Source organism: Megalopta genalis, chromosome 7 (assembly GCF_051020955.1).
Source record: "Megalopta genalis isolate 19385.01 chromosome 7, iyMegGena1_principal, whole genome shotgun sequence".
NCBI lineage: Eukaryota > Metazoa > Arthropoda > Insecta > Hymenoptera > Halictidae > Megalopta > Megalopta genalis.
In genome coordinates this window covers 15,355,899-15,371,561 of record NC_135019.1, presented here as the reverse complement: position 1 = coordinate 15,371,561, position 15,663 = coordinate 15,355,899, and positions in this window count along the sequence as shown.

Sequence of the window (15,663 nt, the reverse complement as noted above, 5' to 3'; positions counted from 1 at the left end):
CGTGTGTATAGGTTCACGCGCCACTGGCCCGAGAACGGACCCCCGTGCCCCCATCGAGATCCCAAGATTACTCTTCTTCGTCGGCCGACGCCGTGGCCGTGGCCGTTTTCGTGCTCCGCCACCGGAAACTTTATCTTACGGGATAATACCTGCTTTGCGATCCTCTTTCGTCCGGGCGAACTAGTGTCTCTCTGCTCCCGGACAGATCCACGTGAAATCTACACTACAGGCCAGATGCTATCGACCACGAAAAATACAAGATCTCGCACGGCAGGGAGCTGCGCGGGGCTGCGAGTCACCCGTGAAACTCGCCACTCCACGTCGTGCCCTTGGATTCGCATTAAACGATTACGGCCGACCGACCGCGAGTCAAATCGGGAAACGTATCGAGGTTAACACGTTCGCGCGACCATTTTCGGTGGGATTCCACGGAAATTCTATACAGGGCGTCCCAAAAATGTCTCGCAAACCGGAAATGAGAAGTTCCTGGGATCATTTGAAGTGACTTTTTCCTTAGCGAAAATGCAACCCGTGGCTTCGTTTACGAATTATTCACGAAAAACACTGACCAATGAGAGGCGAGCTAGCCTAGCGCTTGGCGGCCGAGCCAATGAGCGCACGGAGCCCAGTCCCGCTCATTGGCTCGGCCGCCATGCGCCAGCGTATCTCACCTCTCATTGGTCACTCCTTTTCGTTAATAACTCGTAAACAAAGCCGTGGATTGCATTTTCGCCAAGGACAAACTTACTTCGAATTACCTCAGGAACCTCCCATTCTCGGATTGCGAGACATTTTCGGGACACCCTGTATAGTGTATATAGTAAATTCTCCATAATTGACGCTCAGATTGTGGACAAATATGGATAATTTGGGAAGAGGAGATACGATTAGTCGAGCCTTGTGGTTCGTTTTTATAGTTCACCGATTGTCGCCAACTATAAAAACGAGCCGCAAATTATCCATTTTTGTGCACAATCTGAACGTCAATTCGAGAGAATTTGCTGTATGTAGAATAAGAAAACGAGATTTTATCACTGTTCAGCACTGGAAACTCACGAAATTGTGTGTGCACGTTTTAAAACGCGATAACTTCTTTTCAAACTGGACCAAGTGACTCGAATTTTTTTTTAGATGATAGCGGGACGATGGCCAAAATGCTTTATTTAAATTTTGCTATTACTTGGAATGACAAACAAAAATACTCTCGATTTTTTAACTTTTTTATCTGAGACTATAACGGAAATTTAAAAAGTGCCTCTCGTAGATCTCGGTAATTTATTTGCATGCTGAAAATTTTATCGAAATCAGTCGACGTTGTTATGGGTTACAACAAATTAAAGATGGCAAAAATCGCAGTTTTATCACGATTTCGAAAACTGGAAGAAATCTGAAATTTTTTCAATCTTTCAACGCCTGTAATCGATTTCGATCAAATTTTCTGCCCGCATGTAAGTCACCGAGATCTACGAAAGGCATTTTTTTAATTTTTAGGCTCCAAAAAAGGCTCGAAAAATTTTTTAGGCTTAAACAACGAATTTTTGAATTTTTTGTCATTCCAAATAATAGCAAAATTAAAAGAAGGCATTTTAGTCATCGTCTACTAGACTAGTCCTTCTATTATCTAAAAAAAAAATTCAAATCACTTGGTCCAGTTTGAAAAAAGTTATTGCATTTAAAAAGGTGTACGCTCAATTTTGCGAGTAACTGTATGCGTGCACGATCTCAAAAATAACCATGTACAGTTAACTTATACATTGCTTTAACTTCTAATTATCTCATCGACGTATTTTTTAACATTATCACTCGCTCGCTCGATAAAAATTGCTTCACTAAATATTATTCTTAATTAGAAAAATACATTTTCTTACTTTCCAAAACCTAATCTCCATTTCGATACTAGTCCTTTATTTCCCATAACAGGAACTCGCGTAACACAGCATTTCGTAAGAAACCTAAAGACCATGTTGTACACTGGTTACCCAAGAAAAAAATAAAATAAAATATCGGCGATAATCTGAAATAGTTTGGATTCGGTCGACACGGTTTCGGTACGAAATTAAAAGATTCGAGCCGAGTTAAAAGAAATGGCACAGAGAAGGCCAAATGGAGGCCGGGCCCACGTTGCACAGCGCGCAGCTCGGCGGACGTCGGTGTCGGTGTCGGTGTCCGTGTCGGTGGTGTGTAGTGGTATGTCCGCGAGAGCAGAAGAGACGAGAGGGTCCGTGCAGCCTCCAATTAAGATCTCTCAATTAGCGTATCTTATCTCGCAGTTGCTTATCTACCGACCTGTCCGGGGCAGGTTCCCGACGTTTCTTCTGGTGGCGGCTGCGGCTATCTGACGTCAGCGGTGCACGTTTCTCGATCAAGGAACCAGCTCGAATCGAGAATGGCCGGTCTATTTCTCTCGGCCGTTGGTTCAGCTGCGTGCAGAAGCGCGATTCGTGGCCACCGTGGCCACCGTGGCCCGGCGATCCTGGCGATCCTGGCGATCGTGCGCGGCCACCGTGGCCCGCAGCGGCCACGCCCTCGTTAAATCGAGCACCGACATCCATGGAATATTAAGTTAACGATCGTTAGACAAGATTTCGTCCCGCCGGTCAACTTTATCGACGACCGTTAGCGAAACCGCGCGGTTTCGCAAGATTATAATTGTCTCGGATCGTTCTCGTCGACTTTAACCCCGATACTGTTGTCCCTCGAGTCCGTTTTTACCCTTCCACATTTCCAGTCTCTAATCTCTGCTCACATTTCTCACACGATTTATTCCGAGAAAATTGATCCCCGAAGAAAATGAACGCATCTTCGTTCGTTTATTAGACAAATCTGTCGTTCAAATACGTCGTTCGGTACGAGCTATTTTACGCACAAAAGTTACTAAGTTAACAATCGTTAGACAAGATTTCGTCTCGCCGGTCAACTTTATCGACGACCGTTAGCGAAACCGCGCGGTTTCGCAAGATTATAATTGTCTCGGATCGTTCTCGTCGACTTTAACCCCGATACTGTTGTTCCTCGAGTCCGTTTTTACCCTTCCACATTTCCGGTCTCTTATCTGTTCTCACATTTCTCCCACGATTTATTCCGAGAAAATTGATCCCCGAAGAAAATGAACGCATCTTCGTTCGTTTATTAGACAAATCTGTCGTTCAAATACGTCGTTCGGTACGAGCTATTTTACGCACAAAAGTTACTAAGTTAACAATCGTTAGACAAGATTTCGTCTCGCCGGTCAACTTTATCGACGACCGTTAGCGAAACCGCGCGGTTTCGCAAGATTATAATTGTCTCGGATCGTTCTCGTCGACTTTAACCCCGATACTGTTGTTCCTCGAGTCCGTTTTTACCCTTCCACATTTCCGGTCTCTTATCTGTTCTCACATTTCTCCCACGATTTATTCCGAGAAAATTGATCCCCGAAGAAAATGAACGCATCTTCGTTCGTTTATTAGACAAATCTGTCGTTCAAATACGTCGTTCGGTACGAGCTATTTTACGCACAAAAGTTACTAAGTTAACAATCGTTAGACAAGATTTCGTCTCGCCGGTCAACTTTATCGACGACCGTTAGCGAAACCGCGCGGTTTCGCAAGATTATAATTGTCTCGGATCGTTCTCGTCGACTTTAACCCCGATACTGTTGTTCCTCGAGTCCGTTTTTACCCTTCCACATTTCCAGTCTCTTATCTCTGCTCACATTTCTCACACGATTTATTCCGAGAAAATTGATCCCCGAAGAAAATGAACGCATCTTCGTTCGTTTATTAGACAAATCTGTCGTTCAAATACGTCGTTCGGTACGAGCTATTTTACGCACAAAAGTTACTAAGTTAACAATCGTTAGACAAGATTTCGTCCCGTCGGTCAACTTTATCGACGACCGTTAGCGAAACCGCGCGGTTTCGCAAGACTATAATTGTCTCGGATCGTTCTCGTCGACTTTAACCCCGATACTGTTGTTCCTCGAGTCCGTTTTTACCCTTCCACATTTCCAGTCTCTAATTTCTGCCCACATTTCTCACACGATTTATTCCGAGAAAATTGATCCCCGAAGAAAATAAACGCATCTTCGTTCGTTTATTAGACAAATCTGTCGTTCAAATACGTCGTTCGGTACGAGCTATTTTACGCACAAAAGTTACTAAGTTAACGATCGTTAGACAAGATTTCGTCTCGCCGGTCAACTTTATCGACGACCGTTAGCGAAACCGCGCGGTTTCGCGAGATTATAATTATCTCGGATCGTCCTCCGCTAATCGGCGATCGACTTTAACCCCGATGCCGTTGTTCCTCGAGTCCGTTTTTACCCTTCCACATTTCCGGTCTCTTATCTGTTCTCACATTTCTCCCACGATTTACAGTAATGTCTCCCTAATTGACGCTCAGATTATGCACAAAAATGGACAATCTGGGAAGAGGAGATACGATTATTCGAGTCTTGCAGCTCGTTTTTTATAGTTGTTGACAATCGACAACCATAAAAAACGAGTCACACGGCATCAACAAATCGTATCTCCTCTTCCAAAATTGTTCATTCTTGTGGATAATCTGAGCGTCAATTAGAGAGACATTACTGTATAAATGAAGAACTACAGCAGAAGAAGCAACTATTTTTCATATTATTATAAATAACAAAATGGAACACTTTTGAGAAAATCTTTTTTGTCGAAATGCGACTCTGGCAATGGACAGTACGACTATAAACGAGATTCTGCCGAAAACGAAAGCATAACGAAAATAGAGAGACGAACGTTCACATGTAAAGAAAATCCGACAATTCATATGCACCAACCTGATACAGTAATGTCTCCCTAATTGACGCTCAGATTATGCACAAAGTGGACAATCTGGGAAGAGGAGATACGATTATTCGAGTCTTGCAGCTCGTTTTTTATAGTTGTTGAGAATCGACAACCGTAAAAAACGAGTCACAAGGCACCAACAATCGTGTATCTCCTCTTCCAAAATTGTTCATTCTTGTGAATAATCTGAGCGTCAATTAGAGAGACATTTCGAGAAAATTGATCCCAAAAGAGAATACGCTTCATTTGTTTATCAGACAAATCTATCGTTCAAATACGTTATTATATTCAGTATGAGCTATTTTACGGACAAAAGTTACTACCACACTTCCGAGTAGAAACGCGGCCGAAAGAAGCCGGACACTTTCTTAGGACAGATCGAGGCAATATATCGCGACTTTCCTGTATCGTTTCGAAACGTTCCGAGCGCGGATTTCATTGACGCTCGATGATATACTGCGCACAATCGGCGGCCAATCACAATGGAACAGTTTGTCGCCGAATTAGAGACGGTTTAGCGACAATGACAAATATCCCGGTCCTGCGACGGGATCGGGGGGGGGGGAAGGTTCGCATCCGGAACTACCGCAAAGAACCTCGAGCCGGCAGCGAAGTCGCAGTTCGCATGGGCCGATCTAGACTCCGTTGAACACCGATCCCCCGGGGAAACGAGTTTGAAATTGAAGTCAACAGTACGCCCGGCTGGTATCCAGTGGCGCGGCTCGGCCCAACAAGACCGGACACGGCTTTCCCTAAAATCCGTATAATAAGAAGTCGGCATTCCTTGACCAAAGTCAAGTCGCCACCGTCGACAATGCTAGGTTTGACTCGGCTGACCTCGGTAAACATCCAGTGGACAGCCCGCAGCATTGTGCGTCGCCGTTTCCTCCGCCTGCAATCGTTCCAAATTCCGTCATGGGTGAATTTATGTGCGGACTTTCTGGGTGGCCACACGACCAGGGGCCCCGGGCCCGGACGACAACCGTCGTCGCAACACGCAACGAAATCCCGCGTGGATTTTTCGCGCGCGTCACCGAATTTACCACGCCCCGGGCCGAGGCGGGCCTGCTTAATGCTTATTGCGGATATAATGGATGCGCCAGGTGTACTTTCACTGCGTTTTCACCCTCGAAGGCCCGTTTCTCCCACGAACCAACCCCCTAACGCGCCTCCGTGCCTACGCTCCCTCTTTCCCTTTCTCCCTTTTCTCTCTCTCCCTTTCCCTTTCCCTTTCAAGCTACGCGCAACAAAGGCTAGACAAAAAAAGAGAAACCGGCGAGAATTTTCGCCGGTTTCGGCCATAGACGTTTCCCATGTGATTAGACGGTATCCATCGAACAACCGACTTCTATCGGTGTCGGCGTTTGAATGAGGCGTTAACAAGAGGTGCAAGTTCCTCTAATCGCAAATAATTGCCGAACACACCGGTTGTTTCACGCTCGATAAATCTGGAAGAGCCTTTCAGGTTTCCCACCCTCGGATTGCGCCACCTTTCCACGATTTATCACCGGCCGGCCGATCGCGTTGGGACCGTTTACAACTTTACTTAGGGACCGAGTCTATTTCAAGTTTAACCGACGCTTATTTCTCCATCAAATTAAATAATAGACCGCGGATCTCTTCGTATATTATAATGTATTGTAATATTATAATTATGTTTTTGTATATTAACGAATAACGTTTTTATATTGTTTGTATTATCTGACATCTTCGATATTTATCGGTTAAGACCTCGTTGTTACAAACTAGTCCGTGAAAATTGATATTTGCGTAACGATTGAACAGAAATTCATCGTATCAGATCATTTAACCCTTTGCACTCGATGCAATTTTAACTGTAAATCTGAAATGATTTTTCTGACACCTACGCTGTCTCTATTTTATATGGCAGAGCGCATTTTATGCGTGCGAAATCGAGTCTTGTGACTTGTACAACAGTTTATACTTTTAACAATTTTTCTAATCTAAATTTTTTCTTGATGTAAGAATTATTTTTGGAATGTGACATAAACATCTTTTTAGTGGTGCCTCGGGGTCACCAGTCGAGCGCAAAGGGTTTATAATTATGTCAAAGTGATTGCTTTAATAGTTACCGCATAAAGGAAAAATATTAAATTTGTTGTATTAACCCTTTGCAGTCGGAGCTATTTTAATTCGAAATACAAAAGATGCTTTCCGATCTGCAGTATTTTTATTTTACACGATTCGGTGCAGTTTATGTATCCGAAATTGTGCCCATTGGCAAGTACAATAATTATAATCTTAACAGTTTTTTAAATACAACAGATCTGATACTGTTACAATTATTGAATGAAAAATGGTATAGCAATTTTTCGTGACGCCTCAGACTCGCCGCTCGAGTGCAAAGGGTTAACACTCGAACGGCGGACCATTTTGAGAAAAATATAACCGAGTTTGCTTCGGATCATTTACGATATTATTTATAAATTATTCTCAACATATTTCTGAAAACTTAAATCTATTCCCGGAAACTGTCAGAAGTGATCAAGAAGTTACTCTGAGTCTTCGAGTAAATTGTAATTAATTCGGCATTTTATCTATATTAACCCTTTGCACTCGAGTGGTGACCTCTGAAGCACCACTAAAATTGTTACATCGCGTTCCAAGACAATATTTATATTATCAAAGCTTTGATATAAAAATATTGTTAAAAGTCTAACTGTTGCATGAGTCACAAGACTCAATTTCATACGCATGAAATGCACTTTGTCGTACAAAATGGAAATACTATAAGTCGGGAAAGTTAATTTAGATTTACAGTTAGAATGACTTCGAGTGCAAAGGGTTAATCGAACATTATTTTCTTCAAGTAGGTGCCAGAACTGAAAATCGATCCTAACTGATCACCGAATAATAACAAAGGCAACTTTGCTAGTCGGGTTTTCCTTATCGAAGTAGCTAGTGAAAGACACGTTGGTTTGCGTGTGGTCCCTGCAACGGGTTCGGATAAGGACAAATCTTCGGGAATCGTTGGGATCTTGTGCTACCGGGTAGTCTTAATTGGACCAACCGTGAGCAATGTGAGCACGAGCATGAGCATACACACGCACGGGGACACAGATACACAGACACATACGCGCGCAATAAACTCCGCTCTTTCGGCAATCGTTCTTATCGGGCCGTTATTCGTAACGGCTGCTACTTCGTAACCGGAAACGTCGTCGATCCTAAATGGTTACACGGTGGAACGAGGCAGCGGGGGAAGCGAGGGAGCGAAAGAGCGCACGAAGAAAGGTAGAAAAAGAATCAAGGTAAGGACTGTGAACGATCTGAAAAACAGGGAGGACCGGACAGGAGAAGAAAATCAGATAATTTCGTTGATTCGGTAAATTCGATAACGCTATCGTGTTTACTGTTGGATCAGAGTTACTGCGATGGTGGTCTGTGATTAGCGATTACGGTCGCCGCACACGGAAAATCCGTGCTGCATGGAAGTTCATCTACGTGTATCAAAGTATCAATTTGTCTGTTTGCGACTTTAGCAATGAATTCAAACGAAACAATAATGTGTTTACTAAATCTTGTAAATATTATTTGTCTAATTTTTAGCGAATAAATATTATTTGTCTAACTTTTATCGAATAAATATTATTTGTCTAACTTTTATCGAATAAATATTATTTGTCTAACTTTTATCGAATAAATATTATTTGTCTAATTTTTATCGAATAAATATTATTTGTCTAACTTTTATCGAATAAATATTATTTGTCTAACTTTTATCGAATAAATATTATTTGTCTAACTTTTATCGAATGAATATTATTTATCTAATTTTTATCGAATAAATATTATTTGTCTAACTTTTATCGAATAAATATTATTTGTCTAACTTTTATCGAATAAATATTATTTGTCTAATTTTTATCGAATGAATATTATTTATCTAATTTTTATCAAATAAATATTATTTATAAATTCATCGGACACGGATAAACAAGCACGAAAGGAAAAAGAAAAGCAAAATATTCTTGCGTAAACATTTGCAGTCTGCTAATGAGATTGAAAATAATCAGTGTTTCCTCGAACAGAAATTACATCATATTGGATCGTTCAACGCTCGAACGGCGGACCATTTTGAGAAAAATATAAGCGAGTTTGCTTCGGATCATTTACTATATTGTTTATAAATTATTTTCAACATATTTTTGAAAATTTAATAATATTCTTTTAACTTAATATTATTCTTTTTATTCAATTCTTTTATATTAACCCTTTGCACTCTGAGGCACCATTAAAATTTATGATGTCACGTTCTCTAAAATAATTTTTACATTAGCAAGGTTTAGATTTAAAAAGATTGTTAAGAGCGTAACCGTTGCGTGAGTCGCAAGAGTCAATTTCATATGCATAAAATGCACTTTGTCGTATAAAATAAAAATACTATAACTGAGAAAAATTATTTTAGATTTACAGTTGAAATAGCTTCGAAAAGGCTTCTTTTTCGTTTAGGAAAACGAAAAAGAAAATATTGCAACGATTTGGAACACGTTTCGTAGCAAATTTTGCCGTTTTCATCGCGGTCAGTGAAACGCTTGTTGCAACTCTGATTTATTCGCAGGAACACGAAGGTCGGGCGGTTTCGGTTCCATAAAAATCGTCGGAGCCGATAATTCAAATCCGTTCGATTATGTCGCGCGAAACAACAACATTTTACGACGGAGTCGAAACGAGTGGAATGTAATCTGTCAGTCAAGTGAATGGTCAGCAGGATTTATTGGCGAACCTGTTAACGATTTACGATCGTTTCGCGAAACGCGCATACTTTCGGTTTCCGATAAACGCGAATCGTTCGTTACTTGAAACGCGACGTTGTTATTATCTATGGGGGCTGTCCAGAGTGCGTCTAACAGGGTAACATTTGTCACGACCGACGTTTACAGAAGACAATAATGTGAAAACCAGTAAATCAACGGCTCGCGCGCCGTCGATCTACCCGCGTTGAGCATTATTCGCCGCCGAAGACAAAGATCATTTTAGCTCGAATTTGATTAAACTGTAGCAGACTATTCGTTTCGTTCGATATTTATTCATTTATTTATTATTTCGAACGTTGTCTGCACCAAACTAGAGGACACGCACAGCCCTTGAAGCCGGATTTCCATTTCTCAGTGAAACAATTCACTTAACGTTGATTCTCAGCGTTCCGATGAACAGAAATTGATCATTTTACAGTATCGAAGATGGAAAATTTCGATCGCAGAAATTGTTGCGGATCGCGCGATACCATTTTATCATGGAAGAAAGTGGAACGCGGACGAGAATCCGTGTTCTAAATAATGTACGATTGCTTTCACTTTGGTGTAATTGTCTTCGACGATTTGTCCATTCGTCTTGTCGCCGGTTTTATTGCATCGGTAGAACGTAAATGTAATTTCACGGAGGCAGCCCCTCAGAAGTGACAGACGAAGACTCGTTGCGGAGAGCCTCTCGGCTCCTCGGCTGCTGCTCGCACAGTAGAGGCAGGTAATTGTGCGCCAGTTTACGAGAACGATAAGTTAGCCTCGCGCAAAAACTAATACCAGGCAAATAACAGGCATTACTTATACTTACACGGACGTACGAGCACGATGCCGGACCCCTGGGCCAACCAGGGCCCAGCCGATATTGCATTATGGCTGTATGATATATGCATTCACTCGTTTTACACCTCCGACTACCACGTACCGCGGCCGCAACTGCGTACGAGCGCAAACGAATGCACGCGCGACTGCTGACCCGCGCAACGACCAACGATTGTTTAGACCTGGCAAAATCATTTTCACCGTCGCGGTATACTTTTTTTGAACGCCTACAACGTTTCTACAGTACATTTATTGTAAACACGTACCAGAAATGGCTCACAAAAGTATTCGAACGAAACAATTAATAGTTATTTAAATTGAACGATTGAAGGTTTTAATAGGAAGTCGATCCACCTTTTGCTTTTATAACAGCCCTGAGTCTGTTTTCCATTGAGTGGACCAACTTAGAAGTAGCATTTGCATCTATTGATTGCCATATGTCAATAATATTTCGTTTTAACACTTCTTTCGAGGTAATAACCGTATTTCTTAATCGTCTTTCTACTTCATCCCGTAAATGTTCGATGGAGTTTAAATCGGGACTTTGCGGTGGATGTGGCACCACGTGTGGAACATTATACAATACCCATTCTTTGACTATTTTAGCGGTATGCTTCGGATCATTGTTAGACTGAAACCAATAATCGCTAGGTAAATTCAATTTTGATACACTGCTTTCTAAATTTTCCTGAAAAATTTTTAAGTATTTCGTTTTGTCCATTATCCCATCGATGAACACAAGGTTTCCCACTCCACTAGATGCCATGCAGCCCCAAACTAATACAGATCCACCATTATGTTTTATAGTCGATCGTAGATTTCATGGTTCTAATTCTGTGTTCTTTTTTCTCGAAACACTTTTACGTCCATCGCTACCAAAAACGTTAAATTTACTCTCCCTCTCTCTATATACTTTTTGTCCCGGAATGAATTATTCTCATAAATAAATTTTTCGGCGAATTTTAAACGTACAATTTTATTTTTCTTGCTAATAAATGGCTTTCTTCTTGGAACTCATGCATGTAAACCATTATTTCTTAATAATCGGCGATACAATTCTGGATGCACTTTTTTCGGAACTGCGTAGCCACCATTTATGCCAATTGCGATCCAGAAGTAAAAGGATCTTGTTTGATTTTTCGTATAAATGTCTTTTCTTCTCTTTCATTCAGCTTTTTTGGACGCCCTCAACGGTGCTTATTAGCAGTGTTACCTTGCGTATTAAATTTCTTCACGATATAATGAATAGTGGATTTTCTTCTGTTTACAAATTATGCGATTTCGCTGTATGATTTGCCCTCTTTGTACCACTTCACTATTAATTCTCTTACCGATTTGCATGTTTCGGATTTCTTGCGATTCATTTTGTTGTATTATTAATAATGAAAATTGTGACCGAAATTTTAATTACTGATTCCGTTGGACTAACTGCTAGTGTACCAAGCAATGTTTGTTTACATTCTACGATCTTTGGGAATTCTTAATTGTCAGAGTTCGAATACTTTTACGAGCCATTTCTGTTACGTGTTTACAATAAATGTACCGTGAAAACGCTATATATTGTTGAATTATGTTCTAATTTTGCTCACGCAGTTTTAAGACCCATCCCTTGTTATATGTGTCATGTTATATCAAATGCTTCAGTTTAACACATATATTTTATCAATTGAATGTTAGAAAAACGCGTAAGCGTTCGAGTACTTCCGTGTACGAGTGTACGTACCTAATGAGCGATAAAAACCCTTCGATTCCTTGCGCTGCAGCAACGAGCCATCTACGAAATACGAATGAATGTTCGCTGTTCGTTCCTTCTGAGAATCGTTCGTTGACAAAATCTGGGAATTAAAGTAAAGTTGTAGCCACAAGGAACAATAATTTGTCTTGTTCTTTTAAGGAAATTATTGTTAAAGAAATAATGCGAGTGCTCGACGATGCGGTAAGGGAGGATTTGCTATAAAACGCGCCAGATTTTCTTCGAGTTGAAAGCAACGATAACTTTGAGATATTATCTATTATCCATCGATTATCTACTAAGTTAAAAGTTACAGCGCAAAGTCAACAAAATTGTTCGACGAGATAACCGTTCCCCGTTATTATTCAATAATATCGTATGAAAAAAAGAAAGAGCAGCGACAAGCGAGCATACTTTCCACCAGGTGGAAACCGCGACAAGATGGTGGCGGTCGGGTAGAAAAGCTTCCAGCGAACCTCGGTCGATTCTCCACAATTTTCGCCAGTCATCCCGAGCCGAAATGAAAGGCTTGCTTGCTCACAATCGGGATGCTTTTCCTTTGAATCGAGTAATGACACGAATCGCGCGATTCTTATCTCGGCCGTGGCGTCGCGTCGGCTCCCTTTGTGCTCCACCTTGGAAAACTATCCCATAACGTTTCTCCGGGAAGTATAATCGCGGTTCCATTGTCGCACGAAAACAAAAAAGGAAAGGTTCCTCCGCTATTTCGAGCAGTTGGTCCAAAACGTGCAGGCACGTTTCTCCGCGTGCGGGGAGTCCTCGCGGTAGTTCAGCTTCCATAAATATTCATCTCGCTCGTTACATTTATCCTTCCGTCATTTTGCAGAGCGGTACGGAACAGCAATAAGGCGTAGCAAATGATATCCCTCTGTTACGGTCCATGGAAACCTCGTTCGAGAGCACCGTAACGCCCTCAAAGACACACGGCGGAGGTGCTTATGGCAGAAAGTCGCATGGAGTTCAATTCAGTCCCCTCGCGTTCAACCCATAACGAACGCGAACGGCATTCACGGCCCTATTTTCACCCTATCGTTAACTCGCCGGGTACGTGTGCGCATACATATTAATGTTTTTGCACTCGAAACTTTAAGATCACTTATCGGGCGAGCAGCGAAATTGAATTCCTCCGCGGAAAAATACGAACGCTTCTTTCTATTTTTCCCTACGGAAACGAAGCCTCCTCGTTCCACATTTCGTTCTCTCCTCTATCGTCTGTCGATCATTGCCGATAAACGATCAACGAATTCTATAAAATTGTAACAATTCTATGCTAAAACAGTTCTATAAACAATTGGAAAGATTCTAGAGGTCCGTGAATGCATTGTGTACGTAGCGCGTGACCTGCGATTTCATTCCATTTTATTCGATTTCATTGTACGATTATCGTCGAATCTTGTAAAATACAGGCAATCCACTTGCTTCGAAAGTAATTATAGCAAATACGCGTCGGTAACACTGTATTTGAAAGGTCTGTTCGTCGAATAATTATAAAATACGTGTGAAATGTTGACAAACGTAGCACCGTTTTCGATTGTTTTCGTGGTTGTATGTACAGAAGCTCGCGAAAGTGTTCGAACCCCTTTTAAAATGCAATAACTTTTTTAAAACTGAACTAAGGGACTTGAATTTTGTTCAGATGATAGCGAGACTAGTCTACTAGACGATGAACAAAATGCTTTTTTTAAATTTTGCAATTACTTGGAATGACAAAATTCCAAATTTATTCAAATTTTATTTTGAATAAAAAAGAAACTCTCGTTTTTAAACTTTTATGCGGTAGACTCGGTAATTTATGTGCGTGTTGAAAATTTTATCTAAATCAGTTAACCCAGAGCCGAGCTACAACCGTTGAAAGACGTAAGAAATTGCAGATTTCTTCCAGTTTTTAGTCAAAATCGTGATAAAACTGCGATTTTCGCCATCTTTGATTTGTTATAACTAATAAAACAACGTCAACAGATTTCGATGAAATTTTCAGCGTGCATACAAGTTACCGAGATCTACGAGAGGCATTTTTTAAATATTCGTTATAGGCACAGATAAAAAAGTCTAAAAACGAGAGTTTTTTATTTTTTCTTCGTCACTCCGAGTAACAACAAAATTTAAAAAGAAGTATTTCGATCATCATCTGGTAGACCAGTCTCGCTATCATCTGAAAAAAGATTCAAGTCCCTCAGTTCAATTTTAAAAAAGTTATCGCGTTTTAATCCTTTGCACTCGAAGCCGAATTAACGCAAAATTGAAACTAGTTTTTCCATTTTATATGACCTAGTGCGTTTTACGCACATAAAATTGAATATCGTAACCTGTGCAACAGTTACGGTTTCCAACGGCTCTTAAAATATAAACAGATTTGATGAATAAAATTATTTTGTGACGCGACATAATTTTTCATCCCGCCTCGGAGTCGCCGCTCGAGTGCAAAGAGAGTTAAAAGGCGTTCGAACACGTTCGTGAGCTGCCGCGTACGTGCAAGATTTCAGCGTATTGGAATTTCTCTCCTAAATTATTATGCATTTGTATCGCGCGACGGTCTTTCCGTTGGAGCGGTGTATCCTGACGGATAATTGTGATCGAAAGTAAAATTGTTTCTGGAAATAGCGCCTGACCCCGTTCGTCGGTTGCAACTAATGCCGCAGTCGCAGGACGGCGGGCTTTTTCGAGCACGCGAACACGCGAGCATCGAATTAGGAACAGGATTTTATGGAGCTACGAAGCACACGGTGCAAGGGAGGCGGATGCTCTTTTGCATGATACGTGGGCACGGCGCGGCGCGACGCGCAACGCGCGACAGCACGAGTACGTGCAAGCGTATCAGCGCGAGTACCGAGAATTCAATTACCGTTGACTTAACGTGGCGGATGGAAGCTCGACGCTCCGGAATTCGCGATAACGGAGAAGATACAAAAAGAGAGTGTTCTCTCTCTCTCTCTCTAAACCCTGGCTGCAGATAGGTGCGACTATAGGTAGACGTATATACCTGTATTCATCCGAGGAGGGAGTCTGCCAGACTGGCGCTTGATAAGCGGTTGTCGGGCGATAACAGAGAACGATACACGAGGGTAACGCACTCGCGCTCGGTTCCTATGTCTGCGTGTGTTTGCTATAGGCCGTTTCATAAGGGAGACCTCCTGGCGAACATAATGCGCGATGCTGCACTTCATTGTCAACGTGGTCCTCGAATAGAATCGTGGTCCCAGATAGAAACGATAGGATTTCCACGGTTCGGTGTGCGTCGCAAGGTGGCTCGATTATCCGATTCGCTTCGGACTGTTTTCGATTTTATCCGAACGGCAGCCTGCGAGAACATAATAGCGAAATAAGTTACGCCCGCGTGGAAGTTATTCCGTTGCGAACAATTCCAATGAACAGTCCCGTGAGCATCCCATTTTCAACCGTCCGTGCGATAATAATAAATGACCTTGCGATTGGAAAGCATTCGATGATTCTAAGCACGGTTTCAAGGTAATACAAAAATAATGTGCACATGCTTGCATGTGATTTTAGTCGCTCGAATATTGCTAAT